Source organism: Peromyscus maniculatus, chromosome 11 (assembly GCF_049852395.1).
Source record: "Peromyscus maniculatus bairdii isolate BWxNUB_F1_BW_parent chromosome 11, HU_Pman_BW_mat_3.1, whole genome shotgun sequence".
Taxonomy (NCBI): Eukaryota; Metazoa; Chordata; class Mammalia; order Rodentia; family Cricetidae; genus Peromyscus; species Peromyscus maniculatus.
In genome coordinates, this window is record NC_134862.1 from 94517444 (window position 1) to 94530789 (window position 13346).

The window sequence follows — 13346 nt, forward strand, 5'->3', positions numbered from 1 at the left end:
TCTCTCTCTCTCTCTCTCTCTCTCTCTCTCTCTCTCTCTCTCCTCTCTCTCTCTTATAGCATTAGGTATAAGATAAATATCCATGACTCCAAACTGTTTCGAGTCAATGAATAAACGCACAAATAAGTAGGAGAGGAGTGGCGGTCTCCTTTGCAGAATCATTTAACGTAATTTATTTGGCTGCGATGCCTTTTTTCAGGAAGGGAGAATTCTTCATCCCTAAAGCCTGGGCTCTTTGTGGTGGCTTCCTTCCAAAAAGTACAGCATGGAAATGGCAGGGTAGGGGGGACAACAGAAAACACTCCAGTGAAAGAAACTGACACACACTGCCTCAGCCTGTGCGTCAAGGGTAAGACAAACCTCCACAGGCCACAGTGACAGCAGCTGCCTTTGGAAGAATGGGATAAAAATGGCATTTTACCTCTGTGGTTTTCTTTCTTTAAACCTGTAATTTCAGTCTGATTGTGAGAAAACCATCAGGAAGATCCCAATTGAAGGATGGATTATGAAATACTTGGCCAGTCTTCTCTGAACTGTCAGAATCATTAAAACACTAGAAAAATAGGAGCGATTGCCTCAATAAGGAGGTGCCTAAGGAGCTATGACAACTAAATGCAGTATGGATTCTGATAGATTTAGCAACTGAAAAAGACATACAACACAGCCGCTGGCCTTCATTAGTAACAGTGAGTCAAATACCCTGTACTAATGAGAGATATTGTGTAGAGTAGAAAGTGAGTGTGGTGTATATGTATGTATGTCACACACACACACACACACACACACACACACACACACACACACACACACACACACAACTAAGCTCAAATGAGATAAAATGGCAGGAAAGCATGATTTCAATAGTTCCAATTGGCAGTATGCCAGCTCTCTGTGATGGACTATCCTGGCAGCTGTATTCATCTCCTGGTACTGGCAATGGCAGGACTCTCCTTTAAATTTAGAAATACAAAAGTGGTCATTTTTTCCCTCTGCCACTGTTTCTCCTGCTCTCAACAGTCCAGCTTGGAGGTACTTTTTAATGGCACTCCTATTTCCAAAGAACGAAATAATGCATGATTCTACACTCTACTTCCTAAACCCATTTCTTTCTTCTGATAAGTTTTCCCTCCAGTAACTTACTCTAAAGCGGTTCTTTTCCTCCTGGCCATAAAGTTGGAGACTTGTCCTAGTCTTCTGGAAGAGCAGGTTGCCTCCCATGGGGCCCACTGTCTGTCTGTCTGTCTGTGACTTTAACCTAGCACATCTGAGGTCCATTGTCTGTAATCTCTCCTTAGGTGAAGTTTATTCTTCAGAGGTTGTTTAATGACATGCTCTTTCAGATCTTATTTCTACAGTGTACATTTTCATCTGAATCAAAATCCATTCACTGAATAAACAGAAGTGAATAAAAATTAACAATTAGTTTGTTACATTTTGGTGCTCAACAGAATCGCAACTCACGTTTCCCCAAATTCCATTGGCTTTGGTCCCTTAGCATGTGGTTGTGGCTCAATTGTTCTCTTTTGATCTTCTATCCTTTCTATTTTTATTTCTCTGGAAAAATAGCAGAAATAAGAATATTAACAAAATTGTTTTCAGCTAGCTGGGTTGAGTTGCCTATAACCACCCATTTTAACTCTGCCCAAGAAAGTAACCTTGATCTTGCTCGATTCTTTCAGGCTGTAATAGTGTAAGACAGAAATACTGAAATCCAGCTAGATGTGGTAGCTAGATGTGGAGCTGAGGCAGGAGGAGCTCCAGTTCAAGACCATGCTGAGATCTGTCTCAGAAAACAAAAGCAGAGGCAAAAAGAGCAGCATTCAAAGCAAACCCGGAAATCCCAGTCTGGGACTCATGCGCTCTGGAAGGCTGGGTCTTAACCATTGAGCCATCTTTCCAGTCTCTAAATCTTGGTTTCTTAAGTGGCTAAATGGAGACACCAGTATCCTTCTTGGCCATCTTCCATATTTGATTGGAATAGTTAAGGTGAAGACATTGCACACCTTTAAATATATTGGGAAATCCAAAAGAAGGGGGTCAATAGTTGTGATTAGAAATATTTTCGATTATTAAGATGTTATTTCTTCTTGCCATTTTTTTTAAATGATCACTTTTGGAGAATTTGGGAGGGGTGATTTTTTAAGTTTATTATGTATTTTTATCTATCATCTATCTATCTATCTATCTATCTATCTATCTATCTATCTATCTATCTATCTATCTATCTATCTATCTATCTATTTTGTTTTCACATCCTGACCACAGTTTCCCTTCCCTTCTCTCCTTCCAGTCTCCCCCTATCCCCTCCTCCTCCTCCTCCTGCTCCTCCTCCTCTTCCTCAGTTTCTCTTCAGAAAAAGGTGGGCTTCCCATGAATATCAGTCAGTCATGATATATCAACTTGCAATGAGACTAGGCATCTCCTCTCCTGTTAACACAGAACAAGGCAATCTGGTAGGAGAAATGGGTCCCAAAAGCAGGCAAAGGAGTCAGAGACAGCCCCTGCTCTCACTGTTAGGAGTCCCACAAGAAGAACCAGTTACACAACTGTAACATATAAGCAGAGGGCCTACGTCAGTCTCATGCAGGCTCTCTGGTTGTTGGTTCAGTCTCTGTGAGGCCCCATGATCCTAGGTTAGTTGATTCTGTGGGTTTTCTTGTGATATCTTTGACCCTACTGGCTCATACAATCCTTCCTCCCTCTCTCCCATAGGATTCTGGAGGTGGGGTGTGATTTTTAACCTGGTAGTCTTAGGGTTTCTATTGCTGTGCAGAGACACCATGACCATGGCAACACTTTGTAAAGAAAACATTTAATTGGGGTGACTCACTTATAGTTTCAGAGGTTCAGTCCATTATCATGATGATGGTGAGCATGGCAGCATGCAGGCAGACGTGGTACTGGAAGTAGTTGAGAGTTCTACATCTTGTAACAACCAGGAAGTCAACTGACAGTCACACCAAGGGAAGCTTGAGCAAAAGAGACCTCAAAGCCCGCCCCCACAGTGACACACTTCCTCCAACAAGGCCACAGCTTTTAATAGTGCCACTCCCTGTGGAGGCCATTTTCTTTCAGACAACCGCATTGGTTTAGCATGCTCATGTCTGTTGTGACCTTGCAATCATTTCACATTCTCTCTCCTGTCTGGCCCTCCTCAGCTGTTTAACTTGTGTATTTTTCACATTTTTATTTCTCTAAATTCTCCTGCTTACCAGTCCCTGTCATTATGGTGGCACAGGAAAAACAAAACAAGAAAACATACCTCCCCAAATAAGTAAACAAACGCGTTCCTTAGTTTAGAGTTTATTTTTCCTTGTTAAGCTTCAGCTGCATTAGCCACCCAGCAGGGACACCAAGAACACCTCTCACATCTGGTTGTATGGGTGATTAACTGGGATGATTCTTTAAGGTGAAAGGCTTACAGCAGCTTTGATAGAACTGCATTTGTGGAATAGATGAGTGAGTTTCCAGGCACACATGCCGTCTCTGCTGCTTGTTAACCTGGTCCTGATGCGAAGCCAGGGTTTTACCATCTCAGAGGGGCTATTGTGTGGACCTAGGTATGAGTGCAGGGCCAGGTAGGTGCAATATCATTTGGGGGGCAGTTAGGAAGTAAAATGTATCCTTTAGATCAGGACCTAACCCACCAGAGTATTGTGGAAACAACGGTGAATCAGCAGTAAGGAAGCAGTACTCTTACCTGCTCCCTCCTGGGTTGGAGTTGTGTGTACAGCCAGTGTGGGTAGTCACGAATGGAGGAGGTGACCAGGGTGGTTCCTGTGCAGAACACGTGGCTCATAGGTGTCTCTCAGCATCCTTGGGAGGAGGGCTGACCTCAGAGGACTTCACTGTGAAAGCTCTTTCCTATCAGTGTCACATGATAAAAATTGTGTTTTAAAATTTTTTTCTAAAATATACTTATTTTTATTTGTGTGTGTGTGCCCACCCCATACACATGTTGGTACCACAGAGGTCAGAAGACGGTGTCAGATCCCCTGGGGCTGGAGTTGCAGGCTGTAATGATCAGTCTGATACAGGCACTGGGAAACAAACTTGGGTCCCCTGCAAGATTCGCAAGTGCTCTTAACTGCTCATCCATCTCTCCAGCCCCAAGAATTCTTACAAAGTCTTCTCCAAAGTGTCCATCAACAGGAGAGCGGGGAGTGGCAGCCAGGCTTCAGAGACATGGGATGACTACAAATCCCTGTTGGGGAGACAGAGGTAGAGATCAGGATGTTCTCCTTGATCACTTGGGTCCTTGTCTTTTGAGATAGGGTCTTGCATTGAACTGAACCTGGAGCTCACTGATTGGCTAGACAAGTTGGTCAATGAGCTCTGGGGTTCTGCCTGTCACCCCACCCATCAATCAGGTTACAAATACTTGCTGGGTTTTCTGCAGAGGTGTTGGGAATTTGAACTCTAGTCCTCAGACTTGAGAGGCAGGTGGCTTACCATCTGTGTCATCTCCCCAGTTTCTCTCTCTCTCTCTCTCTCTCTCTCTCTCTCTCTCTCTCTCTCTCTCTCTCTCTCTCTCTCTCTCACACACACACACACACACACACACACACACATTTGCTTTTTCATTTATCTATCTACTTATTTATTATTTATTTGTTCATTCCTTTTTTGCTTTTATTTTCTCTTTTGAGACAGGGTCTCTCTGCACAGTCCGGGCTGTCCTGGAACTCACTATGTAGACCAGGTTGGCCTCAAACTCACAGAGATTCATCTACTTCTGCCTCCCGAGTGCTGGGATTAAAGGTGTGGGCCATCACCCTGGTGCTGTTTGGAGTCCCCTGACCCATCCTGTGGAGATGGCATAGGATGCACAGCAGGACCAAGGCTTACCTGGCTCGGTTAGACAACCCAGGGTTCTGCTGCCCGAGTCCTCCGACCTTAAACACGGGGTTCTTCCCTTGGCTGTGGCGAGCATCTCCAGAACTTCCAGGAAGTGTTCTCAAAATATTTTAGACTATTCTCCCTTAACTGTAGGCATTCTGATGGCTGGGGTGAGGACTCCCCACAGTGCTCTTTGAAACTCTTTTCCTTTTAGTGGAATGAAGGGCTTTTATTCCCAGATGCTTTGTGGCTTCGTAAACCCTGCCTTTTGGTCTGTTCTTAGCTTTGTAAAGTCTTTCCCTTTTACTACAGTTAGTGGGCACCAATGCAGCTATATTTAGATTTTTCTCAAGGTGGGGCGTCTCTGGAACACATATCAATATCTGCATGCTGTTTGTGTTACACGTGTATTTAATTTATTTCTCTGGAAAATTCCATGCTTATCCAACCAGGTACTATAAATCTCCAAGATGTCATAGCTCGGGGTAAGTTGAGGGCTATTAGACTCAAAGGACCGTGCTAGATCAATCAGACTCTCTGTTTGTTTCTCCTGTGTTAATACACTCTTGTTTTCTAGCATTCCCTGGTTGTTCCTCTGGTCCCCCTGGGAGCTAGAGAGAGCAGTGGTAGCTAGCACCGACCATTTGGGCCATAACTAACTGAGCAGGATGTGGGGAAGCCTGAGAAGTCTCATTACAAGCATGATGCCACCCAAAGATACCAGGAAAGAACTTTAGAGGCTTTGCTGAATTGCCTTGAGCGCCGCATTCACGAAGTCAAAACCCTTTTCTACTTAGAGAATGTCAGGGCATCCCATAGCCAAAAGATGGCACTCCTCTCCTGCTGTTGATGCCCTGCTGCCCTAGGGCAGCTCCCGTGGCCTTCTGATCCTTCTGTTAGCTTTCTCACAATAAAATATTATACCCTTGTCTTCTCTTGGAGAATCACAGCATAAACCAGACCCCATCTGTGTTCTGATGCACACCAGCCTTTGTCGCTCTGGGTGGACAACACAGACTGCTGTGTAGTGCTACATGTCACTGTAGAGTCAGTGACAGCTAGAGTACCTTTCCTTCAGCATCCTCTCTGAGCAGATCCAGGGTTTTAATTCGTCTCTCGAGTTTGCCTCTCTTGATTTCATAAACCGTGAAAACACAGCTGGAGCGATTTACAGACTGTGGAGAGACTTGAGCGTTCCTGCTGAGGTACCAGTTCAAGGATCGTGCCTGGTTATTTCCTGCTTTGTTGTTGTTCGACAAACCAGTTAATGGGCGATGGGCTGTTTCAAATTTACCCTGCCCCTCGATACTGTTGTGTGCACTTCCTCTGGGGCATGGCGGGGAGTGGGTGTGAGCACGAGTGTAAGCCAGTGTGGATTTGAGCAGACGTACTTGATGCAGAATGAAATTTGAACAGCAATTTGGAAAGATTGAGACTTTTATTTGCTAAATTATATAAATGCAGGGGGCCTGAGGCTTTTAGAAAATTAAATCCCACTTTGCTATACTTTCCACCAACCCTCATATTTTATGATTTATTTTTATTTATATGTACGTGTGTATGTCTGTGTTGGTATATGCCACACGTATGTGAATAATGAATGGTAGAGACGAGAAGAGGATGTAGAGTCCTGTGGAACTAGAGTTGTGAGTCCTCTGACATGGGTTCTAGGATCTGAACTCAGGTACTTGCAAGCAGCAAGTACTCCTAACCACTGAGCCATCTTTCTAGCCTAACCTCCAATATCCTCTCCAGCTTGGTGCTATGATGGTCACTGGCAAGCAAGGCAGAATCTCTGTGTCTCTGACATGCACTTACAGGTCACAAATGGCACAGTGCATGCTGGAAGGCCTGGGGTGTTGCTACATGAATAAAAAAGGGAGCTTTTCCAGCATACGGGGAGCCCTGAATCCCATCCCCAATACTGCAAACAAACACAAATGCCAGCAAAACCAAATGAATCCACAAATAACCACCAGGATGACTAGCAGCACCACGGTGCTATGCAAAGATACAGCAAGATGATCAAGCCTGCCAGAGTAACCCCAGCCTAGCACCTGAAATCTGAATATCCCAGCCTTGTAGAATGCAGGCAGAAAACCCTACGTCAATTGAGTTTGCAAGCAGAATGGAAAATTGTCAGAGCTTAAGTACTTCTTTCTCCATTGGAACAGGGCTCCCAAGGAGTCTTAGCATTTTACTGACTGGTATCATAACAGGTAGGACCTCAGTAGTTTATGGAATGGATGGATAATAGATGGGGATGCAGGATCTGAGGGAAGGATGCAGGCTCAGTGGCCTGATGCTCTGTGGGGACCATAAACTGCAGGAAAAGATATCCTCACCTCGTTGGTTCTGACTTTGACGCAAGGAAAGAAATGAGACATTTCATGATACTTGATTTGTTGATGAAACATGGAATTATATTTAGAATGTCTTGTGTATTTAGGCTGTCATACGTGCAATACAAGTGCCTAAGGTTACAAACAAGGCAAGCTTCAGTTATTTATTTTGAATATATGCTATTTGCCAAGAACTGAACTAAATTCTAGAAATAATGACAAATCACTATAAGTGTTTAAGGCTGACTCTTTCATATCCTTATGGCGTACAATAAATTATATTCTTTATATGAAGAGCAAGTGCATTCCTGCAGAGCTGTTTTAAAATACTTATAAGTCAATTTCCTGCTAGGCACTGCTCAGTAGAAAATATTCAGTGTTTTAGGGCTGACTTATTACACAGAGTTTTTCTATTATTAACAAACTGTGGTGGAATTTTCTTCATGGACAAGAGACTAAATTAAGAAATTAAAGTGCTGAATGTTCAAGCCTTCATTTTGTTTATTAGAGCAGAGCTGCATGATAAGATTTTTATTTTTTAGGTGGTTCATGGGCCCACCCAATATTATGGTCGTTGGTGTGGGGGAGGTGGTTGTGACGGTTAATCTTGGTTGTCAACTTGATTGGATCTGAAGTCAGCTAAGAGACATATCCCTGCACAGGTATAGAAATGGTATTTCCTGGAATGGTTAACTGAAGGGGCAAGACCCTCCCCTGGAGAGGGTGACACTCCCTGTGGAGTCTGAGAATGTAAGAGGACTGAGGGAAAAGTTACTGGTTCCTGCCTGTTTGTCTTCATCTCTTGTGAGGGAGGGCGTCTATTTTGTTGCTGCTGCCTCCACCACTAAGACCATCTTCATTGACTTTGGAACTCAGCTTCTTCAGCCTTCCAATATGAATTTAGGACCAGTAGTTCTTCAGGAATCCCCCAGACCTTCAGTACCGGATTGTTACTGCTGAGGTATCTATGCCAAGTATATATGGTTCTTAGCCTATCTAGTGTACAGGCAGCCATTGTTGAACTACCCAGACGGTATTGTGTAAGCCAGTCTAATAAATTCCTTTTCAATATATATTTATTCCATGGGTTCTGTTCCTCTAGAGAACCCTGACTAATACAAGGTAGAATTTCTCATACAACTCAATATGGAACAGACACAGGGCCAGGATGACATGGAGAAGCTAGATGGATTTAACTGCCCTTATCCAAAACATTTTGGGAGTTGTATCTGGAAAGATTCAGCTGGTTTGGTTTAAACTCAAGGTTAGTGATCTGCTGTTATCTTTTTAAATGTGTAAGGGCAAGCATCAAACACTGTTCCAAACTGAGACACCCCGCAATGCATCGAATGGGTGATTTCCATGCTACGTCCCCATTCTTGTAACTGGTTTCCTTTTCAGATCTCTGACACCAACTCATTCTAGAATTACAGAAACCAAAGAAGGACCTATTATTCTAAAAATGTTCATTTTCAGTCAGTTTTCTCGGTGATGTCAGCCCAGTGCAGAGGAGGGGTTCATGTGGTAGGTCTCGGGCAGCGCTAGCTCGTGCCTCACTTAAAGCTGTCCCAGTGTGGTGAGGCTCAAGAAAGAAACGCCCCCATTTGCGCCATCAGACAACCCCTGGCCCCCCAAAACACACGTTGGCAACTATAAAGTCAGGGGGACACCATCACACTGACAGGAATTGAGCGTCTGGGCTACTCCTGAAGAATGATAAGGGGACAGAACCATACTGCCATACCAAGAGAACCCCCAGCCAAACGCAGCTGCCAAAGTGTCCAAAATATTCACAGCCCGATTTGAAAACCTAAAGAAGACATTAGACTCCCTTTCATTGGTTGAATTTTATTGCTGAGCATGGTTGGGAGTTCTAATGTTTTTCCTAAGCTCCAACCCCACACACATTTCCAGACTGTTGGGAAAACTGCGGGAAGTTCCATCGAGGCTGCATTTGCCTCCTTTGCTTCCATTGACATTTCTCTACCCAAATAGTTTCCTTTGTGGTCCAGCGTTTCCATCTTTTCAATGCAGTGGGTCAGTCCCAACTGTAACTGTACACTGACGCACTGAGAGCCCACATAAACAACGGTCCCTTGGTGGTGCGCTGTCCCCGTAACTGGGGCTGCAAAAGCAGACACGAGCGGGAGGGAAGCTTGGACACCTGTGCTGGCTCCTGTGCCTCCCCTGGCCCCCAGGGCGATCTTCACAGAGGGCGGAATGCTCTGCCCATACCTGCTCCCTCAGGCCTAACCTTGGAGGGTGGATTTCATGTCCCATTGTTGGGAGTGGTATTGACCCACCTCTTTCACCCGTCAGGAGGGTAAGTGCTTTGCTGAAAGAGGGGTGGGCTGTCAAAACTCCATGTCGGGGGGCAGGGGGAGGGAGGAGGAAGAAGAGAGAGGGAGATGGAGAGAGAGGGAGAGAGAAACAAGAAGAGAGAAGGAGAGAGAGAGAGAGGGAGAGGGAGAGGGAGAGGGAGAGGGAGAGGGAGAGGGAGAGGGAGAGAGAGAGAGGGAGAGGGAAAGAGAATGCAATCACAGCCCATCACAGTTAATGTTGGCACACATTAGGAAGTTATGGAGCCCCCTGTCATGTTAATGGTACCATTTCCATGTTAGATGGACATTAAACCTAGAGAACAGTGAGAACTGTTGTAGGCGTCTGAATCAACATTCCAAACATGTCAAGTTTCACAAGCAATCCTCCACCCAACTTTCCTTTCTCTCTTCTCTATACAAAGGAACCACAACCCCTTCCACCTCCCAGGAGCATCATGAGGGACAGTTACCTTCTTCCAGTGTGACATCTGGTAAGTCACAACACCTTAGAGCAGTGGTTCTCCACCTTCCTAATGCTGTGACCCTTTAATACAGTTCCTCAGGTTGTGCTGACCCTTGACCGTAACATTTTGTTGCTACTTCATTGTAGTGGTAGTTTCTCTGGTCCTGCATGGCCCTGAGGTCAGGATGAATCTCTCCTACCCGTGTCCCACAGCTTCTTGGTCCCAAGTAAACACACAGAGGCTTATATTACTTACAAACTGTATGGCCTATGGCAGGTCTCTTGCTAGCTAGCTCTTATATCTTAAATTAGCCCATTTCTATTAATCTACCTTTTGCCACGAATTCTGTGGCTTTACCGGTCTGCTAGCATGTTGCTCCTTGGGTGGCAGGCTGGTGTCTCTCTCGCCTCTGCCTTTCTTCTTCCTGTCTCTCTCCTTGGATTTTCTACCTGCCTCTAAGCTTTCTTGCCACAGGCCAAAGCAGCTTATTTATTAACCAATGGGAACAACATATATTCGCAGTGTACAGAAAGACATCTCCTAGCACTTCATAACTGTAATTTTGCTACTGTTATGAATTGTAATGTAAACATCTGATAGGCAGGATGTCTGATATGTGACCCCCTAGAACCACTACCTTTGAGCCATCTTTCTAGAAAGAGTCAAGGTAACAGTTTTGTGCCTTTCAACCGGCTTTGCGGCATCTGAGGTGTAAGAGTTTGGGTTTAATGTATCCTTGAACAGATCAGTTCCCTTTTGTTTAAAAGTTGATCATTTTAAAACTACAAGTAGATGCCATGTATGGTGAGAGAACTTGAGAGAGGAGGACCATTTGCTCTTGAAGATTGTAATTTTTCAATCATGTTCATTTCAGTATTAAAAATGGCAGCTCTCCCATGTGCCCTCATGATAAGAGCAGCGAGGGAAGTGTGGGCCCAGCTGTGCCCAGCTGTACTGGCCTGCAGCTGTAGACTCACTCAGGTCCATGACTTTGCCGTGGGTCCCATTTCATTCTGCCTCCTACCCTGGCTTCCTCTTCCCTTTCTTAGTGCCTTGCAATTTTTAAAAACTGCCAAACTAGACCCCAACCCACCCTGAAGGATTTAGGGCAATTAATTTCTTTGTTCACTTGGGGGTTAGGTGGGTTGGAAATAATCCAAAGAGAGGATCAAAAAAGTGAAAACTGACCTTCTGGTTCAGTGTAGTTGAAACGGTCTCATGCTGGGAGCCCACTGATATGGTAGACTTATGAAGATGGGCAATCATAACTGACTTTGGACTGACAAACGAATTATAGAGACCAAAACCACATCCTTCAGCTGCTCTGTATGTAGTCTAGAAAGAATTTTCTAGAGCCTTCAGACACTTGATTGGAAACAAAACAAAACAAAACAAAACATTACCATTCAAAAGTGTTATACATCAAGAATGGGAAACTTCTGGGTTAGGTTTCATTTCTAGAAACTTCCCTTTGTCGCTTTTGGCCTTGTCTTGCAAAGAGAGATGTTTTATTTATTTATCTTTTCTTGTTCTAGGGAGTTGGTCAGTGTCCCCTCAAAACTTCTGAAACTGCTCCTTGGTGCCAGCGGCCTTGGAGGCTTTGAGCATATTGAAGTGTGTGGTCTTGCTCAGGGCCCTGCACGTTCCCACAGTGACAGTGTTGCCGATTTATATATCCCTGAAACAGGGGGACAGGTGCACAGACATGTTCTTGTGCCACTTCTCAAAGTGATGGTACTTTTGGATGTAATGGCGATAGTCCCAGTGGATGACAATGGTCCTCTGCATCCTCATCTTGGTCATGACACCAGACAGGAACTGACCTCAGATGGAAACGTTACCAGTGAAAGGACATTTCTTTTTTATGTAGGTGCCCTCAATGGCCTCCTTGGGCATCTTGAAGCCTAGACCAATGTTTTTGTAGTACCAAGGGGCTTTTTCCTTGCTAGTTTCTCCCAGCAGAACACTCTTCTCATTTTGAAAGATTGTAGGGGCTGCTTTTAGTAAGCATGCTTGGTCTGAATGTCTGACATCGTCCTGCAAGCCTGAGAAAAAGGGAGGTGGATTGATTCTCTGCTGGGTTTCCTTATTCCTTTTCTTTTCTTTTTTAGACAGGAGTATATGATATTGGTCTGGATTTCCTCCTTAACCTCCTTAGTGCACAGGGCAATCATAAAGCAGAAGGGTGAAGTCTTTCCTTGTGCATTTAGACCCTGTTCATGGACAAATATCATCTTGACAAAACACTTCATTGACATGATCTCACACCAAGGAACACATTGCATCTGCTAAGAAGAGAAGACAATTAGATGTCCTGGATTCCGTGGTGGGAATTGGTGTGTATGTGTGAAGTTTGCTGGAGCCCAGTGCTGTTATTTCATGGGCACGAAAGAAGCCATAGTGAGTTTTTTGTTTTCCTAGTTATTGTGTCATGAAAGAATACTTTGGAATCAGATCTAGAAGGTTCAAAACAATCTAGGCGTCCCAAGGAACACTCCAAAACACCCAGTTATAGCGATATCCAGGAGTAAATTTAAATTTATTCACTAGGATTTGGTCAATATATCAGTCAGTCCCTCAAGTGTAACCACAGTAAATGTGCAGAAAAGTAACCCAATGAGAAAACCAGGGCCTCGAAGATGGCTTGGTTGCTAACGTACAGGATTTGAGTTTTGATCCCTAGCATCTACGTAAAATTCTGCACAATGGCCCATCTATAATTCCAGCACTACTGGGGATGGAGGGGGCAGAGACAAGTGGACTTCTGAAACTCATTGGCCAGCCAGTCCATCTGAATCCTTGAGCTCCAAGTTCAGAGACTCTCGTCTCAAAAAATAAAAAATGAGGTAAAAAGAGCTAGAGGAAGACCACACACACACACACACACACACACACACACACACACACACACACACACACACACACACACCCCTGAACACATGCATGCACATCCTACCCTCCCTACACCCGTACACACAGCAAATCTGTTCTAACATGGCTCTACACTACCATTTGCATGCGGAATTACTGAATGCTGACCATGTTTACTTGACAATGGAAAAAGGTGACTCATTGCTACAGATCTCATTTTCTTTCTGTCTTGTTCTTTTTACCTCTTAGTTCCTCAGTCTGGAATGTGCGGGTCTCATTTTTCCTCACGTGTTGCTTACCTCATGTGAAAGATGACCCGGGATGCTTCAGTTTCCTGTGTATTCATTCGCTCACCAATTTTCAGTGCACTCAGGAGATGAGAAGAAAATGACAGGGGGGAGGAAAGGGAGGGCTCGAGAGAAAGCTGATCCATTATTCAGATCCTTGGGAGTCCATTTGTGGTTTATTTGGTATAAGGAGCCAGAAAACAAACCCATTCTAAACTTTCT

The 13346-nt window shown here is 44.3% G+C and overlaps 1 pseudogene; it reads right to left on the reverse strand.

The window, feature by feature from the left end:
• Nucleotides 1-11520: 11520 nt before the first annotated feature.
• LOC102926453 (small ribosomal subunit protein uS17 pseudogene) lies at nt 11521-11999 on the reverse strand (annotated as a pseudogene).
• Between the last annotated feature and the right edge of the window lie 1347 nt (nt 12000-13346).